A 22,164-nucleotide genomic window follows, 5' to 3' on the forward strand; every position below is an offset into this window, starting at 1 on the left:
CTACAGAACTTGTGTGAATTTAAAAAAAAAAAACAAGTGTTATATATCTACAAAGTATCTGGTTTTATTGATATCATTCTTTGAACATAACCTCGTAGACAACTTTTTACAGGTGATTTTATGGTAATTTTTTTGTCGACATATTTCGACTGAAGCTATAAATCTAAAAAATGGTTCGGGTAGGTTTTTGCCTTGTTTTGTTCAATTTTCGTCAAACAAAAATGCGTCCATCATATAAACACGACGCCATAAACTCTTTGGGCGTAAAACAAATTTTAGAGTTACAAAATCACTAGCGTCCGTCAGGTTTTTGTTTTTGCAACCTTCAATGTCATCACTAATAGCTATGAAGAGATAAATAAAAATAGAGAATCATAATACTTTAATAAAAATGAATTATTATTATTATTATTATTATTATAGTCACAAGTGTGAAGAAGGATACGCTGCGGTGATTGAACATATGAAGAGATAATTATCAAGCCTATAGGGCCGTTCACTCAAATTGAACCTTTTTATACAAAATATATCAATAAGGAAAAATTTTCATGGAGGTAAGTAACCGTAATTAAGGGTCTTCGCCCTTTCACGTTCCCAAGACCTGGCAGAATTCAAAAGCACGCTGTCCTCAAGATATTTCGAGTTTCTAATGCAGCAGATATGAACAACACTCATCTTTACGAAAAACCTTATTCTATTGTCTTTCTACACGTTACAGCTATTTTAAATTTTTATTACGATGGGCACATTGCCATTGTATACGATAAGCCTGTGTATCTAAGGTTGAAGTTAACCCAAAATAAAAATGTTTGTTGATTGTGTACTTTTCTGGGAGCTTCTGAGAACTCAAACGTGGCATTCGTACAAAGACGATAAGGTAATAAGGAGCGCGCCGCTATCAGTCCTGGTGTAAAGCTCCTCCAGTCCGAGTCGTCCTGCAAAAAAGAACCTCAGTTAAGCTGATTATCGCCATTTTCACTCTGCCACCAAAGTACTCGATGGCCAAGAGTATTGCCATTCAGTATCATTAGATGGCGAGTCCATTACATTGTGATGCCAGAATGGTCAACATTCCTATACCCTTGTGAGCATAGTCGCTCGGGGTACTAGGACAACGTAGTTTTTGCGGTCGTGTCGAGGTCATCAATACATTAACGCAATCTAAGACAGCGTAGTGAGCGCTGGATATGTTTGTATTTTTGCGAAGGTACAGGCAGTAAAGACTGAGAAATCGTCTTGGATACATTACGAACAACAGGAATTCTGTAAGAGCGCAATCGCCACCGAAATTAACTGAAGGTAACTATCAAAAGCGAGAAAACAGGTATCAGTCTTGTAATAATCCCACTCGTCTAAACCTGGAAAAGTTCGCGAGAGCATCGATCAAAGCCAGTAATAATACAATGCAAATTTCGTCTAGTTCGTCAAAAAGGTACAGCAAGCTATTACGACTAATAATAAGCATGACTATCGTACGGTAGAAAGAACACTTTGAGTCATCGAAGGCGTTACTTCGTACAGGCACTTTCCCGTCGGGCTTTTCTCGGGTAGATAGCAACTATTGAAGGCAACGGACAAACCTCGAGAAATGCTGGCAACTAAAGGAGATGGTTGTGGGCAGCACTAGGTCAGATTGGTCAACCAGAATTTACCAACGATTTTTACGTACTGCAATCCTATGTCTCATATGAAAACATCTATCTCTATTACTCGTTGCTTAAAGACTTTCACTGATCAGTACCATACTTAAAACATCATCTCAGTAACATAACAAATGTTTTTTAATCTGGTAGTAGCACAAGATTACTTATGGCTGGGTGTTATTCGCTCAATAAGCCTATACGCAAAAAGCTCAACCAAGGTGCTCCATGGGTAGAAATTCACGATTTGATTCTCGTATTTTAGTACAATTTACATATTGTTTTGATAAGTGCAACATGTACCTAAAGCTGTACACACGTTCAGTCAGAAGTAATATCAGATTAGCTCAAATTTACTGCTTATTAATTAAATAAGTTCAAGTTTGTTATAATGCAGTAGGTCTGTACAGCTGAGGTCCGGGCTACCTAAATATTATGTCGACCTAGTAGTACGCAAATACATTCTTGATGCGTGAGATACTCGGCTGGAAGCTTGCAGTCCAACAGATATTATTGAAGACTAAAGAATTAGCATGTAGTGTGTTTGAGACATCGTGTAGTTGAACTACTGGACCCGAAACCACTGATGCTCGAAATTTGCATTCAAAAACTTACTCTATTTAAAGCGATCCTGGCAGGTTTCTTTTGTGAGCACGTTGGCATCCACGATATTAGTACACGATATTATAATGCTTCGTACAAATAAATCCGCGTTTACGGTTCTGTCATATAGAGTTCTGACAAAGCTGTATATGATCAATATTGCAACACGCCAGTTGTAGCCTAGACTTTTTGTGAAAAAGACTGAGTTTGTCCAGCTGTAGTCCTCTGCACCAGTCAGCCAACGCCATCGGGCTGAATGCTTTCCATTTTGCAGCCATTGTGTTCTTATATCGCATATTTGTTGCACTATTTTAGCTTTGTAGCCAACCACTCGACCTAACTTGTACGGTGAAACAACTCGTATTGACGTCGAAGCTGTTGCTGCGGGCGATGCTGTTTAATTGGATGCCGTTTAATTGGAATAACTGCACTTCACGCAGCCCATGCTGGGCATTTTAGCATATTACGATTTTAAGGAGCTCGTGCCCAACAGAATCCACTAAACGAAACTTCTCGGTTTGTGAATGATATTCACGTTTGTTTCGTACTCGAAGGGCGCTGACACGACCCGGATCTGAAAATCTGGTCGGTGTTAAAGCGAGAAATACATGTTTTTTTGCCAGCACGGGTGTCCATCCTCGAAGCCCGCTTTCTAGTTAAACCGAGAGTCATGTCTCAAGGTCTGGGGGTCTTTCCGGCGAGTAGTTTCAGACTACAAACAAATTCCGCGTGCTGCTATGATGAAATTAACAGAAGATAGTTTGTCCGTCGTACATTCGCTACAAACACTTCAAAATCGGGATTTGCCACCATTTCATAAGCAGTGCTATTCGCTTACGATCAACACAAGCTTAAGTCTTACCGAGGTTGAATTCCTTAGACAACCCAAGCCGACTCTTGCTTCATACTTTATCTGGTACGATTACGCCATCTAGTTCTACGCTAAAGACCAATTATCGAACTATCAAGTATTTGTACTAACTTCATTCATTAGCACTACAAATGTTCTATAGACACGAAATTTTTTTTTTTTGAGAAGTTATCTCCCATACCGTGTGTGCTTCTGATTGTCTTTGATGTGATACCTTCAGGATCGATATTGTATATATCAAGCAGGATTTATGATGGCGGATTTAAACCACTGATCCTTCTAATATGCATCTAGAAATTTAAGTGTCAGAATAAACCTCCGCTTCGGATCTAATCGGCTTTTCTATTATCTGATAAACTTTAGGTAGCATATTGATGTAAAGGGATCCCGAAGCATAGCTATACCAAAATCACCTCACGACTATGACTTAATCCTCATCAATGTGATGGTTTCGAGCGCGGTGGCTGAACACATGAAGCTATCGAGACAGCCAGTAGAACAAATGCGACTTCGACTCTGCTTCAATAGATCTTTTGTGCGTTATTCGAAACGAGCGAGCATTGGGGCATATATGCTAAGGCTAAGATAAATTTTTCTCATATTAACCTTAGAAACAAAAGCGAATGATCCAGGCAAGAATCAATGAAACAAACGGAGCTCCGACCCGCCAATTCCACTTTTAGAATTGCGCCTTAATCTAAAGCAAAGATGTTAATGGCATTGGCTGTCAGTCTGCTAAAGTTCATCGCCACGGTGATACACGGACAAACAATCTGGCTTTTCGATGATCCCCTTACGTTATTGATAAAATACCAACAAACGAAACTAATTAATACTGGCCCGTTCCGTGTGTCTGTGAAATGGAAGGCTAAACGTAACAGGGTTCATGATGTAATAACCAGCTGACGATTTCATCTACTATTTTATGTGAATTGGTTCTTTTTCGGTTTATCGCGGCATCGAAGTGTACCTACCAGTATTTCAATAGACCAAAAATTTAATTTTTTCTAAATACACTGGCGTTACGCCTCAATTTCGGGCTGACGACGTTCATTTTCTCGAGGTCTACTTTGCTGGATGAGTATGTTTAGTCGAAATATAATAGAAAATTTTAACGCAAATATATAAAACGGTGTAATTCCTCTATGATATACGGCATATAGAGGCATTATACCTAGCGTCAAGTAAAAACCACGACTGACAGGAAAAGGGTTCGACCCGTTTCTTAAAAGGTGTGCACTCTTGGATGAGCCTCTTGGGTATGACAGTCATTTGACCAAAATCAGAAACAATTAAACAGTGACAATGAGCCCCACATATGAGCTGGACCCTGCACAATGAAGGCACGCGGAAGTATTAGGCAGCCGCGACGTCAGTTCAAAGAATTTTAACAGTGTTCGACCCGAATTTAGCTCAACATCGGATACTGCGCTAAAATTCGCATAGATCATCACAGATCCCGTAAGATATGCTTGATTGCGACCTGAAATATATGCTGAGTTCTCTATTAGCTATCTCCGTAATGGCACACGAAGTAGCATACCAGCAGTTTTAGTTATCGATTAAACGAAGATTAGTATTGAGATAGAAGCTTCATCTCATAAATCTGCATATAATGCGCCTAGTATTTCTCCAGTTTATTGTCGTGTAAGATTTGTGAGTCGCCTGCATTGTTTCGAACAGAGAACAAGGAAACTTATGTTTGCCCGCAGGTTCAACAAACGTACTCATTATCCAATCACAACGCGTTTAGCTGTTTCCACTGTGTGAACAAAATTTCGGAGCAATTCCTTTGGTATAGCACCAACAATCGCCCCTACTGAGGGTCCAGTTGGGGTAGATCCTGCGGGGCTTCCTGGGGCTTTTTTTCAACAGATGATACGGTATGGTAACTATATGCTGCAGCAACCGTTCGCCAAAGCTGCAACGTAAGCCAACGGGGACTAATTACTCAAGGTGAGCATGGCGAGGCAGTCAAAAAGATAACTGAAAGATATGCCATGTAGACAATTTTTATTCTAACATAAATTCGATGAAAGACGCCATAGAAGCTCGAATACGCTTAAGGGTGAATAGGAAATACCGACGATCTTTACTCGAACCGAATTACAATAGACCGAATATAAGACATATCAACGTATGTCTTAAAAGCAGGATTGGTAATCGAACATATTGTATAAGTGGATTTTTTTTTCATTTTATACTCTATTGTTAACTAATATTTAGTAGAATGCCTTCATATCGACGTTATACGTGGATGAACGTCGTGCCTGTGGGTCATTAACAATTAACACTGTTTTTGTGTGTGTTATTGAGTCTGTGGTTGAATGAGCCTTAGCTTTTCAATACCTTAACGAAAATATGAATCCTTAACAAAAGTCTTACTTGAGTTGAACGAATGAGCGTTGGTACATTAGCGCTTACCGTGCCTGTCCCTGGCCACACTGATTCCGGAAAGCAATGAAGGCCCATAACATTTCCGTGTCGAATGATGTGATGAAGGAAGTAGCCCTTTAACCAAAGCGAACTTTACACAGAAACACGGATATATTTTTCCATTTAGTGGATTGTTTCATTCATTCAAGATTGCTTCTGACTACATGGACGACGCATTGTACATTAACCACTTGATTCACTCTTGAGATTGACTGTAAAAGCACCTTCCAAACCCGAAGGACTAAGGACGCAGGATTCTTTACTTATGAACATATTTCAACATGCTAGCCGCGAAAAACACTCCTAAATGCATTCTGACAACTTGAGTCAAGGTCCGAAACCTGTCGTGATACAAAAAACGCATTGCGTGCCCACTTGTGGGCATATTTACACGTAACAAAAAGACCCTAATTCAGGAAAATCGGGCGATATTTGTTGAAAGTAATATTGAATTCGAAAATAACTATACTCGTTTTACGTAGAAGGGCAACTGTAGAGTCTATTGGTAATCATTTTAAGTGCAATGTAACAAGTTGATTTTTTTAGTCGCATTCAACGAGTTCCGCCGTCGAAGGCACAAATAAGCTAAAAAGCAGAAGTTCCTTGTTATAGAATCCTGTGCTTCAAAACTTAGCCAGCTTTCTTTGCTGTCATTTTCGTTAGTTCTTTTGGCTTATATACAATATATTCAAGATGTCTTGCATCACCATGTCACTGAGGAAAGCAGATGTTTGTACTTTGTCGTCACAAAGAGGATGTTGCAAACGGATTGCTCAAATTTTCTTGGAATAATTTTAAAATATCCAGCCCCAATATGACAACAATTCATAACTGTATTTTCGTACGTTTACTTTTTTTGTATTTGCACAATTAATGTTAGGTCTACTTTCAGGCCAAAGCGGCCCTTTTTGAAACTTCTTTTTTGCATGTCTTCTACACTGGCTCGGACCGGCGATTATGTCCCGCCGTGTATTTTTTCGGAGTTAGCGTATTATTTATAAAGAAACAGAAAGCCTTCAGTTTCCGATTTGAGGCCAAGCATAACACCTGACTACGTTGTGTAGCGTAATCGGTCCACGCTGAAATCTTTGAACATTTTCAGGTTAACGAAGCTGTTAATTGAAGCTGCTAACGGAAAAAGTCCACGCTGCCAACGTATTTTGCCTGACGTGTGATTAAGTTTACACGGATCAACAGTATAACGTAACAAGATAACAGCGGCATGTATTCGTGTTATGTTTTTATGTGTTTATCCGACCTTACCTACTTTCCCAGAAACGAAATTTTTCTAGTATGATCAATAGAAAAATAGGTAATTACCTGAATAACTGAGCAGTGGGTTGTGATCAACGTTTCACAACATATTATCTATGCGAATTGTATATATGACTCAAGCTGGGGTCATGGTTGTGAATTGATTTTTCAAAGTTTAACTTCGGAAAAAAGTGAGATAATTAATGCAAATAGTCCGGCAGAGCTCATCGAACTGGGTCAAGATTTAGATAAATTCGTATGAAATCTCAATTGTTGGTGCATTAGTGGCCTAAAAAAAGTTCAACTTATTCAATTTTTGTCAAAGTTATTTATACCAAAACGAAATACCACATTTGTTGTTACATTGTCATATTACATAAATTACATTGTCTAGTTAAAAATATCAATCGCCATTTAACAGACGTGTTTTTATTCTTGATTGCAGATGATGATCAGTGTACGCAATGCTAGGTACCGCCACGGCTGAAGTACCGCGAAAAATTTACACATAGCGCTATCGAAAATATCCATCTAAAATTTATGATTACGAAGTACGAATGGCAGCTTGTGGCTAAATTCTAATTTGACCACATTAAGAGTACTAAATAGTTTGTAAAAAAGATATATAAACAGATAAAACTATTACGAAAATAACATAAAAAGTAGTGAAGACTCAGCATCAATGGATGCAAGTAGCAAGCTAGCTTTTACTGTACCACTTTTAAATTCTACCAAAATGTGAATCAATATAACAGTATATATAATAGGGGGTACATTTCTAAATTAGTCTCTTGCATGAAGTAAATCTTCAGCTAACTATATTTCAGTTAGAGACGACATATTTTTACACAGTAGACTGTCTGTCTTTTCTCTGCGGAAACATGGGGTTGACAGTAAGGCGGCACCCATTATTGATACGTGTTGCCACGTGCATAATTGTGTCAACATACACATTATTCGATTTCTAGGTAACCGTACTATCGCAATTTTTTTCGCTTGAAACGACTGTAAACATTGGTATAAACACAATGTTCTTATTCAATTAGTTTATATGCGCCGGAAAACGTATATTCTAAAGACTGTACCTAGTCAAACGTTTACATCTTTCCTCAGTCGTTTCACAGAGAAAATGTTGTCGTTCAATTCAGACGACAACATAAAATCTGTCTGTAAGTGGTATATCTACGCGTACACGGTGAACTATAGCAAAATCAAAAGCACGATTCAGTCAACGACAAAAATGCTTACGGACTTCCTTTTATAAAACAGCGGAAAATAGTGTGGTTGTCTATCGACTATCGGCTGCCCCCGCTACTACTAAACCGAACACGCAGAATTTCCCGTAGCAGATAACTTTAACTGGATATATTTCCGCATATAGATATATACACGTAGAATTTTCACTTACGTTTACGTTTACGTCTACCCGGTTAGCCCTTTCTAAATAATATCTAAGCTTGTCACAGTGGATCGCCTATACGTTACACGCGATATATGAGTGCGCTGGCGCATATAATCCAGTTTAAATAACGCTATCTTTGAGCGAATCTCTGCTAAAAGGGATATTTGTTGGTTTGATCAGACAAACAATGTTTCACTTGGTCTTTGTTTGCTTACAATCGAAGCAGGGCCGTCTGAAAATAGAAGACATATGGAGCCCGGCGAAATGAACACAGGGATCCGGGTTAATATAATAGATAGTTCTTAACGATTAACGACACGTCGATTATTATAGTCAATGAGCTATTTATATAATACAGATCTCTATTAGGCCCTATTTTTTTTTTTGCGAAATTTCGTGAGCGGCACTCGACCAGATATACTGTAATTTTGATTCATTTCAAGCTAAAGCTGGAAACGAAATGAATAGTTTAAAGAAGTGTTCGTGAGTATGAAGAGGAATCGAAAGCTCAATTGCTTACCAGTACTAGGCCTCTGCCACGGCTATGGTGACCCACTCCGGTTGGTTCCGGTAGATGTGCGTATATTTCAGGGTGGTCCTGAGGGCCATGCAATTCTCGTATATACATATTGACATTTTTACAGGCTTTATCGAATTTTTCAGAATTGAATTCATTCAGATTTTCAGACGAAGCTTAACGAACACAAAAAAAAGTTGTCCCACACCGCCGTCAGGCGTCACATTTGATTACTTGCTTTCAAAGGGTAAACACGTTACACACTGGCCATCACAAAAGGAGGAAGATCGAATTTAATCTTAAAAAACTGGCCAGATGGGATTTTTTCCAGCAAAGTGAGCCTCTTCAATCACAAACGGAATTGATATTGTATGGCACAACATACTTTAACTATAACTAAACAATTTTCATTAATCACTGAAGTAAGCTCGAATGAACGTTTGACGTTTCGTCATTGCCTGGGAACCCGGAAGGTGAGGCTATGACGAAACTCTAGACCTAAAGTGCCGTATCGTGTCCTCGCCAGAAGCGACTCAAAGTTGGTACAAAAGTTGTATCGTCCTTGAATATAAATACCGTAGAGGGTTTTCATGGTAGGACAATTAATTCTGACCTGTTGCAGTATTCGTAATAGAGTCGAGTATCTTGAAGTCTATAAGGCTCAAACCATTCAAACCACGAAGCCATCGCACAACGCAAAATTTTACACAATCAAAGTAACAATTTCCGTTTTAGACTTTCTTGCATTTTACAGTATTTCTTCGCCGAAGAACCTTGTAAGTTACTTAACACACCGCGTTCAGAGATATTACCACGGATAGGTACTGCTAGTTTGGTCTAGACTAGAGCAAATTAGAGCACTGTAAAAAAATGATTATGGTTTGTAATGCAAAATTTATATGGACCAATTGGTTTTCCCGTCAATAGATAGTTGTTTATACATTACTACTTGTCGATGTAGGTGTGGATGGATTTTTCCTCTGGAAAGATCTACTTGTATACTTTTTTAATTATTTGCATCTTGTTGAAGAAAATAGCTACGATACTGGCTGCATGGACAACAGTTTTGTAGTCTCTTTGCATAACCCAAGCGTTTTTAATGAGCTTTATGCTCGGGTCGTGGATACTTAGTTTATTATTGCATCGAAGTAATCGAACTTTATTTGCATTGAAGCCCTTATTTTAAGCCAAGGATTCTACAGGTTGATATATCCCTGAATATCGTTCACGTTTTCATAAAGAAATTAGCCTGAATCATGCTGTATAAAACGATAAACGCAAGTATTTAGCACTGATTTTTTTTACTAGCGAGCACACGATGCATTGCACCGGAGCAAATACGTAACATAAATCTATGAATAAATGTATCGTCTACAAAGCGAGCGTCTGTGAAGTGCTCACATCTGCCAGTCAAAGGCAACGTGTATGGCCACAGTCTCTCGAAATGATGGCTGATTCGATGCAGTGTCCTGTAATGTTCGACGAGAAGGCGCCTAAAAGATGAACTGAGTGGCTTGCGAAGAAACGGGGTCGTGAGGTGGAGGCGTAGGTCTTTGCGAGGAGTGACCTGCGCTTGGTTTGATTAGAAGATTTGTGCCGGGCCGGACGTGTAAAACAGTTCAAGTGAAGCTGTACGGACGTATTCCTACGGAAAAAAAAAGCCGGCTTGCCATCGCTCAGCGAGACTGGCGAAAAGCTCAGTGACTTTGTAAGTGCCAAGTGGTCCCAAGCGGTCTCTTCTGGATGAGCTGGGTTCTTTTTTTTGGGAAGCATTCAGAAACCACCGAAAGGGCCTTTCGTTAGTCGTTACACCATGGTGAGGGAACTTTTTACGCTGATTTAGTGGGTGTCCAAAAGTTATACGGCGGAAAAGCCCAATATCCATTCTCCGCCCCACGGGAGCGCACATAGCACAAAGGGTACATCTGTTGATGTCCCGAAAGAGACATGCGGTGCCCGCAGACACAGCATACTAAAGTAGGGGGCTCAGCTGCGTCGAGATGATAGGGCTTGAAAGCCGTAGTGCGAATCGGCCAATTAATGTGCCCCCAAATAAAAACACTACCCTTAGTACTTCAATCAAAATGTATCAATTAGCAGTCTTCCGTAGACGGCATTAGAAAGTGTTGCTAAAACTTGTAAAAGGTTATTGGCTTTTTCCTAACAAAACCACTACGTCGGAAAGGTCCGAGGCAATCATGACCAGTCCTGCCAAGATTGAGGCTTTGAAATTTTTGTGCTGTCGTCGAGGCTTATCGGATGTGAACAAACACTTCTGTGTTAGGGTTTCCGTGACAGGGCAAATATATATGAATAGTATGAATCTATAGATAAATTCACAGCTACGGCTACGTGACAAAAAAGGTATATAGGTGAAAATGCACTTCCATGATCCTCTTAGGAAACTCGTCATAGATCTTATCATCCAGTTCTTCCAGTTCGGTTATAGTAACTACCAAGATAACTTACAGAAAGGAACGATTATCTATAATAACGGCTGTACCACATAGAATTATGACAAAACGAATATCGCGGCAAAGTCATGAGCAGCAATTTCTAAAATAGTGGAACGGGTGAATGAACGTAGCGCTATGCTTGAACCTTTAAATCAAAGCAGCACTCTAGTTAGTAGAGCAAAGTCTTAGTTACGCTAGGCCATGTTTTCCTTCAAAGGACAAAGCCATTAGAACTTCAACAATATCCACACAACAAAAACGATTTACAAGTTAAAACGTTACATAAAGCCAAAATGCAACTATTTTATACTATGGAGTCTAATTATTGGCCTTTGAAGGTAATAATTTAAGAAGTAGACGCATTCTGCCTCCATTTCATGTAGCTGTACGGAAACGTATATGAAAGGATGATACCTAAAAGTAACTAATTGAGAGCTGGAAATTCTAGCGTGAATTGACTTCCTCTTACCCAGAGCATTGTGGTGATTGGCGAGAATAACCATTCGACGTTTTTTCCGTCACGACGCTCGAAAAATATTAATGATCTGACAGGTTTTTTTTTCATACACCCAATCTACTTATGCCGAAGCAGGCAGAAACGAGGCAGTTAGGTTGGTTAGGCAGTCTACTGTTCACAAAATCATTTATCGCAAAGTTACATCATATGCCGTGTATCATAGCCGGTAATATACATGTCTATGTACATCTATACATACACGTGTAGATATATATACGAGCATCGCACGGCTATGTAAAATTTAGCTCTAAACATATTTAACGTACATTAATCACTCACGTGCACATACTGTAGCTATCAAGTAAGTTATATGTGCGTGTTTATAACAAACGTCTACTCTATGGAAGCCAACATCCGAATACTGCCTCTCGATTGAACGGCGATAGCAGTAGCGAGACAACGATGCGGCGTGTGCTGGCGTTGTTATTGTTCTCTCGCTAACTTAAACGATCGTCGGACACAAGGCATTCACTGGTGGATTCAGACATAAGACAGAGACGCACAAATACACCCATTGCCTGAATATACGACTTTTGCATGATCATTATCATAACTACTCAATTAGTAGAGAGAAAATGATCAGAGCAAGCTAATGGTGAGGGTATACTCTATAACTTACGCTAAAGCGCTTTACAATAATTCATTTATAGTCTGCTACATGGAAACGTCGGCAAATTTTTCTATACTATTACTATCATTATATTGTCGTGTAAACACCCAAAACGACCTGCGGAATTTATCGATTTTCGGGCTAATTATGCTAGGCGTACAACTGCGTACAAAAAGCGATATGTACAACAGGTGCGATTGGCCAACAATACGTTTCTACATCCCCGAAAGGGCAGAAACGGTCTAGAACGGGTAGAAAAGTGTGAAGGTTGAAGCACATAGTTCAACATGGACTTTTCTACCTGCTCAGTATAATCTAAGCCCATCTCGAGCTCGTCATCAACGTGCTACGAATACACAATACTACGATAAATGATCTAAAATGACCGATAAGCTATTCTAATTGGAGTAAACCGTATTAATATTAAAAAAAAATTATGTTTTCTTTATACTAAGAATGTGTTTTCACTTAATGACGGCTTTACAGCCTTTAAAGGTGCAGCTATCCCAAAGGGGTATTTTGCTTTGTAATATAAACTTGGAAACATTCATAAACCACACCTTAAACCTGAACAGTAATTGGAAAATGACCTAAAATCACTAGGCGTGCGAAAAACTAGTACGATTGAAACAGCAATACTTTAAAAACAGCAAGTTAACTTTCAAACAAAAAAGTTTAAAAATGATTATTAACTATTTATTCTTTGTGAATCGTTTTTGAGGCTAAAGCAACGATCCTTGGTCTTTGTCACCCGGAAGGTTTAAGTTAGGACTTGGTTTCAGAAAAGGTCGTTATTTTCATTAGGGCATGACGCTGCGTGACTGGTTAATTGGATTGATTGTGATTCAAGGATAAGAATCGTAAAAATATGTAGTGAACTACAACCTGGCAATAGCAGGTTTTTTCAAGTCCGCGTTGTTGCGTATTCAGGAACGCCCACAGAACATAACTATTAGATACACCTAAAATTCAATCTCTTCATGAGCCAGTAGCAAAATCTGAGGTAGAACTTGTCGTAAATGTGACGTTTGACTAAGTTAGAGCTACTACCGTAATAATTGCATTTAATTTAATCAATAGACAAATTCACTACAGTAAGCGGCTGATCCATTTATCTCTGTTACAGAAATACATCGAATAAAGAAAATGCATTAAAAGCAACACGTCTTGCCACGTAACGTATAATACCACGACGTTACATCAATTTTTAAGCTAATGCATCAAGAATTTTTCTGTCAAGCCCCATCATCCCCAACCAGAAATGATGGATGTTTGCCAGAGTGGCAACTCACATCGCTCCCGTCACCCTTGTGCATCTGTTGCGGTATTTTCTCAGTTCATTTCAACAGGCTGTCGCTTGTTCTGTTCCTGCAGAAAAACAAGCGACAGACTTTCTGCTGCTCGGGTCCGTTCACCACTCACCAGCGTGTTCGACTTCTCACTACCAGTCGCGATAGCAGCGACTAGTTGATGCACACTCCATCCACGCATCTGGGGCTATTTCCTTGTTGCTATAGCAGTAGGCAGTTAGAGTCGTTGTATGATCCGTGGTGATCCCGGTCGTCGTCATGCGGTGGTTGCAGACCCATTGAAGAAGCGGCGTTTTCATCTCGTCGGGTGCTGTGTGATGCTATCGCGTTTTGTCAGCGACTTTGCGTACCCTCTCTGGTACTACATTGGCGTCCCCTTTAGTACCGTGGAACAGAGCGAACGATATTCTGCTCCGCCCGCTTACGACGTGCCTTCGCGCGCAACACTTTAGCTCCCTCTAGCGGGCGTAGAAGAGCAGCCAGCAGCAGCGGCAGCGGTGGGCTGCCACTGCCAGGGAGACAGAAAAGGAAAGAAAGTTTCCAGCAGTCAGCCATCAGCTTCGGTGGGCCGCAGCGTGAAGTTCTCGCAATCAATGGTGCCTTCCTGCTCGGCTAGTTTTGTCGGCTGTTTGAGGCCACGGACGCATCGCCAACTTCAGTCGTTGAATTTACAGACACAGTGTTTCAGTATTCGAACATTTACCATTCCGCGTGTTGGGGGCACGTTCCACTGTGCAGACTGCCGCCAAATGTGAGGGGACACCAGATGCACCATAAGCGAATAAAGTGCACATAGGAATGTAGTCTTTTAAATAGTATATTAGGTTAGAGGCTTATTATCTTGGTGATGGTTCAGTGCAACCGTCATGTCACGTCCAGATCCTTTGTAGTCTGGAGTACGTACGTGACATTCACGAACGATGCTCTGCATTGTAACGGATTTCGCGGTATCGTGCAAATAGTCGCCGGTATCGTGCTTGCATCGAACGTTCATAGAAAAGGTGATTGTCTTCGAAGACTAACAAGCAACGATAATCACTGTGATCGTCGTCGTGCATGTTTGAAAATCGATTTGAGGTATCTATTGTAGTTCGCAGTATCCTTGCACCCTTTCCTGCCTACCTTGTTCTTCAAGGATATACTTCGATGTGTCAGTGCCAGTTGTCATGGAACTACAGTGAATAACTAATCCGTTGAACGGTAACTATGGGTGTCCTGTATTCGGATATTCTTGTGCTCTACCCTATTTCAAGTGGATACGTTAGATTATCTCCGTGCTCATGGGCCAATGAAAAGTTCAATTTTACGCAGCACACGACACTGCACAGGCAAATGTTCAATACTTTTTTCATATTGTTTTGTTTGTATAGAAAAAAAAAATGCTATAAATCTGATCGGCATCGCTGCACATCGAATTTCATCCCATATCGTACCATTTCTGTTATTATTCAACGCTACGGCAATCAAAAATATCGTGCACTTCACTCGGGCATTCAGTGCTTTCGTCCACCATTTGCTTAGCTAATCTGTGTTAATGCACAAGGTATTTCCATACTCCCTGAATAATTCCTCAAGAAAAGTTACCTCGTGACTTGTTCGGTAACACGAATCCGCTCCACGAGCCGTGACATGAGACCATTTCGTGGTTTCCGTCACATCGTAACGTTTAAAGGCTAGAGACCCATAATGGCAAACAGCCTGTAAGGAATACGAACGAAGGTTTTTTGGCATGACATCCCAAATAACAGTCTCCCACATACGTACTACGTAACGGCGCAAAATTATCAGGTCACCAGGTGCTAAAAGGAACCTTTATAACAGCTCGTAGTGACGATAATTCGAGGATCGCAAAGCATGCCTGCTCAGAAGAACAGATTGTAATTAATTTTATAATTTGAACCCTCTAGCCGTAATGGAGGCTATCCAAGGCTGCCAGCTTTACGGGACCGAATCAGTGTCGCACGTTGTCAAAAAGAATGTCCTACTAAAACCCCTGAGCCCCAGATTGCGGAAAGAATTATTAGGTGCGTTTTTCAGATATCGAAGGGGCCACCGGACAATCGGCTATGTTTACTGTCTCGAGCGGGAAACGCTGAATGAACACATATTTCAAAACATATTAATAAGCTTAATAACATTTATAACGTAGAGTACTCGATAGGGAACACACCTCCGTATGCTCACTGTATTGTTACTGTGACCCTCTTCAGGTATGTTTTTCGAATTTCAACAGTTTACCTGCCATGTAAGCCCATCAAGTAGATAATTACCTGCCGAGTGTGGGGATTTATGTTGATGCCGTAGGCCGATTGTCATCATCTACCTCGATGTTAAACACTCTACATAGCTTTATACGATATTCGTATGAGCAGTTCAGCCATTGTAACAAGTAGAAACAGCAAGTAGATGATCAACAGACATTTTTGCTTAAAATCATTTCCCAGTTTCAAGGTATGTAGTTTCTTGGAGAGATATTCACTGATATCGTTCTTTTTCCGTGCGCCCATTTAGTTAGGGCACGTCGAGGGGCGCATAGAACGAATTACTTAAAAGGGATTGGAGTCCAGATTAAGCATTGTTTTGTATCATTGTAGGTTCGCCAAATTCGCATATTAAGTTACAAAGGTGATGTCTAGCCTCAGTTTGACAGGGTCTTGGTCGTCACCGCCGCGTGCGGGTTCGGTGGAAGATATGGATAGGATTTATCCTATAACTGGATATCGAGCAGTGTACTTTCAGGTGTTATTTCTACAGATTGTATTGATGGGCCGCGTACTAGTCGATGGCCTGAAAGTCTGAATGTGTCCGTCTGGTTTTTGTGAGATGTGACAGGAAGTAGATGATTATCACTCCATGGGTCATTTATAACTAAGTCGTCATCGGCAGTCCGCGGATTTCTACTGTACGCCTGTCAAATATGCCTCGTGTCATTATTTTTCCCCCGCATCACTATTATTTCGTCGTCACTATCGAATCATAATTTCTGCCAAGAAATTTTTCAATTCTCATATATGTCATCTCGAAGGCTTCTTTCAACTCCATCCGTGCTACCCCTTTCGATTTGCCGCATCTACTGTATCGTATAGCAAAACCAGTACTACATACAGTTGGCCGTTCCTATTGCCTGATGGACGTATATTATCAACATATCGCATGTATCACTGAGTGAGGCAGTGGGAAGTGCTGCGCGAGCTATTTTCATAGTTCCGCTATAAGTCGATGGTTCTAGTGCAGGTAGTCGTGGCTATAAATAGATGTACTGATGACTGTGGCTTTCACTTATGCGTCGATGGGACCTTTCAACATCTTTGTATTGTTGCCATTAATTTTTCAGATGAAAAATACGGACACGACGCAGATATGGATACGACAATGTAAAACTCTTTGCGCAAATTATAGATCGCTAAACTGTCAAAAACGGACCCGCTTGAAGCTATATTATGGAGAAAACGTTTAAGAACTAGGCAGTCATCCGAACCGCTTGAGTGGTGCGTTTTGTCATCGGTGATTAATATAAGAACAGGAAGCGTATGGATTTGCAGTATGGGGTAGTTTCAAGTGGCATATTGGCTGATAGATAAAGGTACAACGTACTATATAGAAAAGGAAAACAACGTCAGACCAATGCTGCCGGATCTTGCGCAATAGATTGGAACGAAGAGTTTGCTTAGCAAGGACGTCATTGAATTCTATATAGCACCATAAAATTTGATCGCCCCATCTATATCAGGTTCGATGTATTTACACAGGGAGATCTCATGACCATGTTAACGATAGCGTACTATCTTCGGAAGCATCTGTGCTCTGTTGGATTCAAGTTAGCCAATAAGGGAATAAATGAGGAAAGCCTAAAAGAAAATAAACATACCTTATTCCCAAGCGCCTAATAGAGACCACTTTGAATATCGAATGATCTGATTATCACTTTAGTTATAGAGTTCTCAGTCAACTTCAGTTATATATATGGATTGCTTGAATTTGGTTTCCGTTGCATGTATTTTTGCCTACGAGCCGAACTTCTGTGAACTACATGATAATAGTGTTTTCATTTTAAAAACAACAAGCGATAACCTGGGTATTTCCGTTACCGCGGCCGCCACGCGAAGCGTTAGTGGCGCGTTTGCGTCGGCTGTTAGATGATATCCGAAGTATCGAAACAGTCCATCAGAGTCACGCTGTCACGTTCACTATATCATCGAACAAAACAGACGAAGTCCATGTTCATATCTCCGGAACACCTAAATCTACAGGCGTTTTCCTCCCTGGTTTGCCTCGAGTTGCCAACGTCAACGCGAACAGCCGTCGGCATGAGCACGGCTGGTGAGTAGCGTAATAATATCATCAAATTTTACTTCGCGCAATCGTATCTGTTCAGCCCGCCTGTCTGCTCACCTTCGTTCGTTCGTTCGTTCGATTGTTATCCGAATGCTATCAGTTACTACTACCATTAGTCATAACCATAACGGAATTGTATAGCGGCATTACCGAGTGAGGCAAACTGGCTGAAAAGATAGAAAAGTCAATTTTTGTCAACATTGAATTTTTTTTTTTGCAAGGGACGAACGACCGAAGTTATTTTCGATGAATGGCTTACGATGATTTACGTCTACGAAACGTACCCAAGCCCTCTCTCGCCTAAGGTTAGCTCAAAAAATATTGTCGACTTACGAACAAAATACCAGAAGCTGTGTAAGTCATCGTCTCATATCTCCCGTTGTGGATATATTCGGAACGCTATTGCCGATCCTACTTCCTTGTCAAAAGGGAGTAGCGTGTCTTTGCTACAATGTTTGGTTAGATTGTCGAAATTTACTGGCCAAGCTAAAAAAAACGCGCCTCCCGCATATCAGGCCTTATGTAATCATATATATGTGTATATGTACGCTATACATGCGTAATACATTGAGTATTAAACATTGACACTCATGACAGGTAGCAACTCACTGCTCGTTCGAAGTTCGAATTCATGATCTGACTTCTAACGCGTAGATTAGCCTCCAAATATTGTCAAAACACCAGACACCGTCCGGCCGGAAGTTTGAGCAATAGAAGTGTTGCTAACTTTCCAATAGGCAACATAGTTTGTGCAAGCGGTCTTTGAGAACAAAAGATGACTCATTTGAACCCTTCTCGCTACGTTTTTTGCCATTAGATACAAGCGAGAGCGGTAACACTGACGACTGTTGCTTCTGTAATCATGGCGTAAAAATTGTGGATTGCTGACAATAGTAGAAGGCAATATAATTGTCCTAGACGCACTTCCTGTACCCTGCACGAACGCACAATCAAATGGAAAATCGTTATATCAAGCTAGCTAAAATCACAAAGGCCGATTATAAATACAATTTGCTGTCATATATAGCCGCTGCAAGTCGAGCCATATCAGCCGTGGCAACAATGCTATGAAGTACGTATACCGCTCGCTTGATTCCCCCTTATTTTACTACTACTACGGCAATTTCCAGAAGTCTTCAAATCGTAGGACCTTCTAGCGAGCTTTAGACACCTTCGAAACAGTGGACTACGGCCGACATATCGTCGTATCTATATACGTTAATTGTTTAACTGAAAATGTTCATCTCACACCTAGTCCATGTTCGTAGTAAGAGAAGTCTTCAAAACTTCGTCACGTCATACGATCACTAAAAAACTCGAAAAAAGGCGCGTTCCGTTCCCAATTGAGCTTTGCATCTCAGAGACGATCCGCAAACTTACACATCCTAGATACGTTTGGCAGTGCTATTCGCAGGAAACAAAATGTCGACAGGTCCTGCGACAGTTATAAGTAGAGAAAGCTGCCATCATCAGCACCGCTAATATTAATAGCGAGGAGTTCACCGAACAAATGTCCTTCGCAGCGACTACTATTCAACTTGCCTTGCTGCTTGGCGAGACACGAAAGTTCACGAGAAAGACTCAGTATTCCAGTCGCAATGTCATGACTAAGCTGAGACCGCCATTCGTCTCCGCCCATCTCCAAGCAGAAACGTCCGTCTTTATACTTTGCCAGCAGCTCGCGTAACAGAAGCTACATAACGCCAATGACATATTTATTCATTAATATATGGCCAGAAACGACATTGCCATAAGTAGGTTCTATCCATCCATGATGAGGATAATGATTTATAATTATAATTGAACTTTACTTTTGTTTGTACGTGTTCATGCGCCTTGTACTTTTCACGCATCCCCGAATTCCGAATCCTCCAAGGCTCGATTGAACTGTAAATCGTCGAAACTGTAAAAAAATAGCTACTGTGCATTGGATCTTGATGGCACAGTTTGTCACAACTTTATCGTCGCTGCCAGGATAAGAGTAAACAATACTGGCTTTTAATAAAGTATCATATCAAACCAAATCCGTTCGTCTACGTTCGTACGTCCTGTATTCATCTGCAACAGGTAGAAAATAGCTGTTCTAGGGACCGACAGAGAGCAGACAAACACCAAAATAATTACCATTGCCACAGATGCCGCTATATCTGACACTGCTGTCGATAACAACTGCAGGTAAACGTAGTGCGTTATAAACGACAATGTGTAGTCGTCGATGGACGGCGGCGAGGAGCGTCCCTGTCTGCAGTAAGCGAAGCCGAAGTTTTCAATGTCAATTACAACGAATAACATATTCATCAAAAAGAAAAGCAAATGGAGACCTAGCAGCATTATCGTTTACTCTAGCAGTGCACTACAATATGCCACAGCGTAGGGATCAGCCCGTTGCCACTCGGTGCATACAAACGGATTGACATGTTTAGCTGGCCTGACACTTCAGTTGACGCGTCAATTTCGAAACGTCAACGCGGTGTGCGACGGCCACGTTGCTGAGTGAGCCAACCTCGCCCTACTGCTGTGGGGGTTGGACGAAGTCGAGCAACTAAAGGCAGCACGGGTCGGCCATCCACGTGGAGCATACTCGCCGTTTTATCTTATTGCGCAAATGGCCGTGACCGTTGAATCGCGCAGCGGCTTCGGCGCCCACTTGATTCGATCAACGATCGCACCATCACCATCGTTGACGTCGCGTTTTCATTATCATCGCCAGCCAATCGCGCACTTTCTTTACGTTTCACATTTACGATCAATAAAATCGTACGGCGCAGGCGTACGTATAAACACCTATATACTACACGTCCATAGGCCATTTTGTGGGCGGAAGCCACTGATTGCGAATTTCTACAGATAACTGTACATGAGGCAATCGTCAATAACAATGTTTTTTGAATTATACTATCATGTTTCGACCTAGGCGGGAAATAATCGTGTTCTGCTAGAATTAGATACTCGTACACTGCTACAACATCAATATGTTTACAATGTTCTGTTCATCTGAGAGCTTTCATCTGAGAGTCGAGTAGATTTCGCGTCGTGTTGGAAAAGGATTGCCCATAAGCTACTAATCGTAGCGATTGTCGTCAACATAACTGTGAAGCATCGTCTGTAAAGGCGCATTGCACAGTTATTTACCCCCGAACGCCCCAACAAATTCATCCATGTATCCACCTGATGCATGATGGGAACTGCACGCTCTTTGGATTTCCACCAGAAAAAAATTATGTGGCGGCCATGTCACCCACTTGTAATTCACTCAAGAGTCGCGTTGCGTCACGTCGTGTCGTTGCTGAAGCTAGCACGTGCCGCCATGCATGCAGATATTTTTCTGCACGTTACTCTAGTCTGCCAACAGGTGAAATTCAATAATATAAGATGCTGAAATAAATAGACGAACTTACTTCGCTGGCAAACTACTGAATAGGAGTGCAATCAGGCTGTGTTTACAGTGATCAATTACTAGTCTTCGAGAGCTGTACAATTGAATGAAGTCCTCAAAATACTCAAAAGCACGTCTACATCTTTAACGAGACGAGAATTTTTGACGTGATTCGTTCACGTTAGCTGATTGTTAGGTACTAGGGATTGAAGACTACAAGTTACACACGTGATGGAACTTGCTTTTAGACACGCAGATATGTGCAAAGTATCAGATCGCTTTCGCATCCCCAGAGCGGTGATGTCTACGGGTAAAATGTTGGAGTATCGTTCGCATTGCTGAAGTGTATTTTGTGATACAATTCGTGGCACCTTTTTTTTGAAGATTTTCAGCTTGACCAGAAAGAAAGGCCTGAAAGGCCTCCCAGGTACTTATACCGTTTGTTATAGTTTCCAACTTTTATCATGCGTGCGATTTTAATCGTATTTAAAAATTTGTAAAATTCAATGGTCTAATAGCATGTGCAATTTTCTATGCGAATAATAAAGTGGCATTTAACCAAAAAACTTCAAATGTAACAATTTAAGTAGTCCAGTATTTCGGCTTACTGCGATAAAACACACATGTCATAAAAGACATGGCAGCTACCTTGCTAGCAATGGCACCCAACACAATACTTTGCCTCCGTCCTTCTCTCGTCTATCGTCAGACTGAATCTTGTTTGTTGATGGATTTGATTTAGAATAAAATTCTCAAGATAGTCCTATCGTTGTTCCTTTTTTTCAGTCCCTTATGTATTCATGTTAATATTTTATAGTTCACCATTGCTTTTTCCTT

General features: G+C 40.7%; 1 protein-coding gene and 1 long non-coding RNA gene across 11 annotated transcripts in view; one reads left to right on the forward strand and one right to left on the reverse strand.

The window, feature by feature from the left end:
* The window catches only part of LOC111249026 (E3 ubiquitin-protein ligase MARCHF8-like), a 111,237-nt gene that overhangs the window by 51,300 nt on the left and 37,773 nt on the right, over window positions 1-22,164 (forward strand). The window contains exon 1 of one of the 8 annotated variants that reach the window (XM_086977728.1): window positions 14,809-14,944. The exons of 6 other annotated variants lie outside the window; for them this stretch is intronic. The gene's annotated coding sequence lies outside the window, so the exon portion shown is untranslated. Of the gene's footprint in view, window positions 1-14,808; window positions 14,945-18,104; window positions 21,755-22,164 lie in introns of those variants that run through there. One more of the 8 variants, XM_086977731.1, reaches the window with a different exon arrangement.
* LOC147758983 (uncharacterized) lies at window positions 68-13,940 on the reverse strand. Of its 3 annotated transcripts, none has more exons than XR_015319347.1 (3): window positions 8,727-12,754; window positions 5,539-5,641; window positions 68-935 (listed from the first exon to the last, which is right to left on the reverse strand). It is a non-coding gene; the product is annotated as an uncharacterized LOC147758983 (long non-coding RNA). The 3 variants fall into 3 exon arrangements; XR_015319349.1 differs by lacking the exon at window positions 8,727-12,754 and adding an exon at window positions 13,599-13,940 and having other exon boundaries at window positions 72-935; XR_015319348.1 differs by lacking the exon at window positions 8,727-12,754 and adding an exon at window positions 13,729-13,940 and having other exon boundaries at window positions 74-935.

This window comes from Varroa destructor, unplaced genomic scaffold, assembly GCF_002443255.2.
Source record: "Varroa destructor unplaced genomic scaffold, Vdes_3.0 BEIS01000001.1, whole genome shotgun sequence".
In the NCBI taxonomy this organism is placed as follows: domain Eukaryota; kingdom Metazoa; phylum Arthropoda; class Arachnida; order Mesostigmata; family Varroidae; genus Varroa; species Varroa destructor.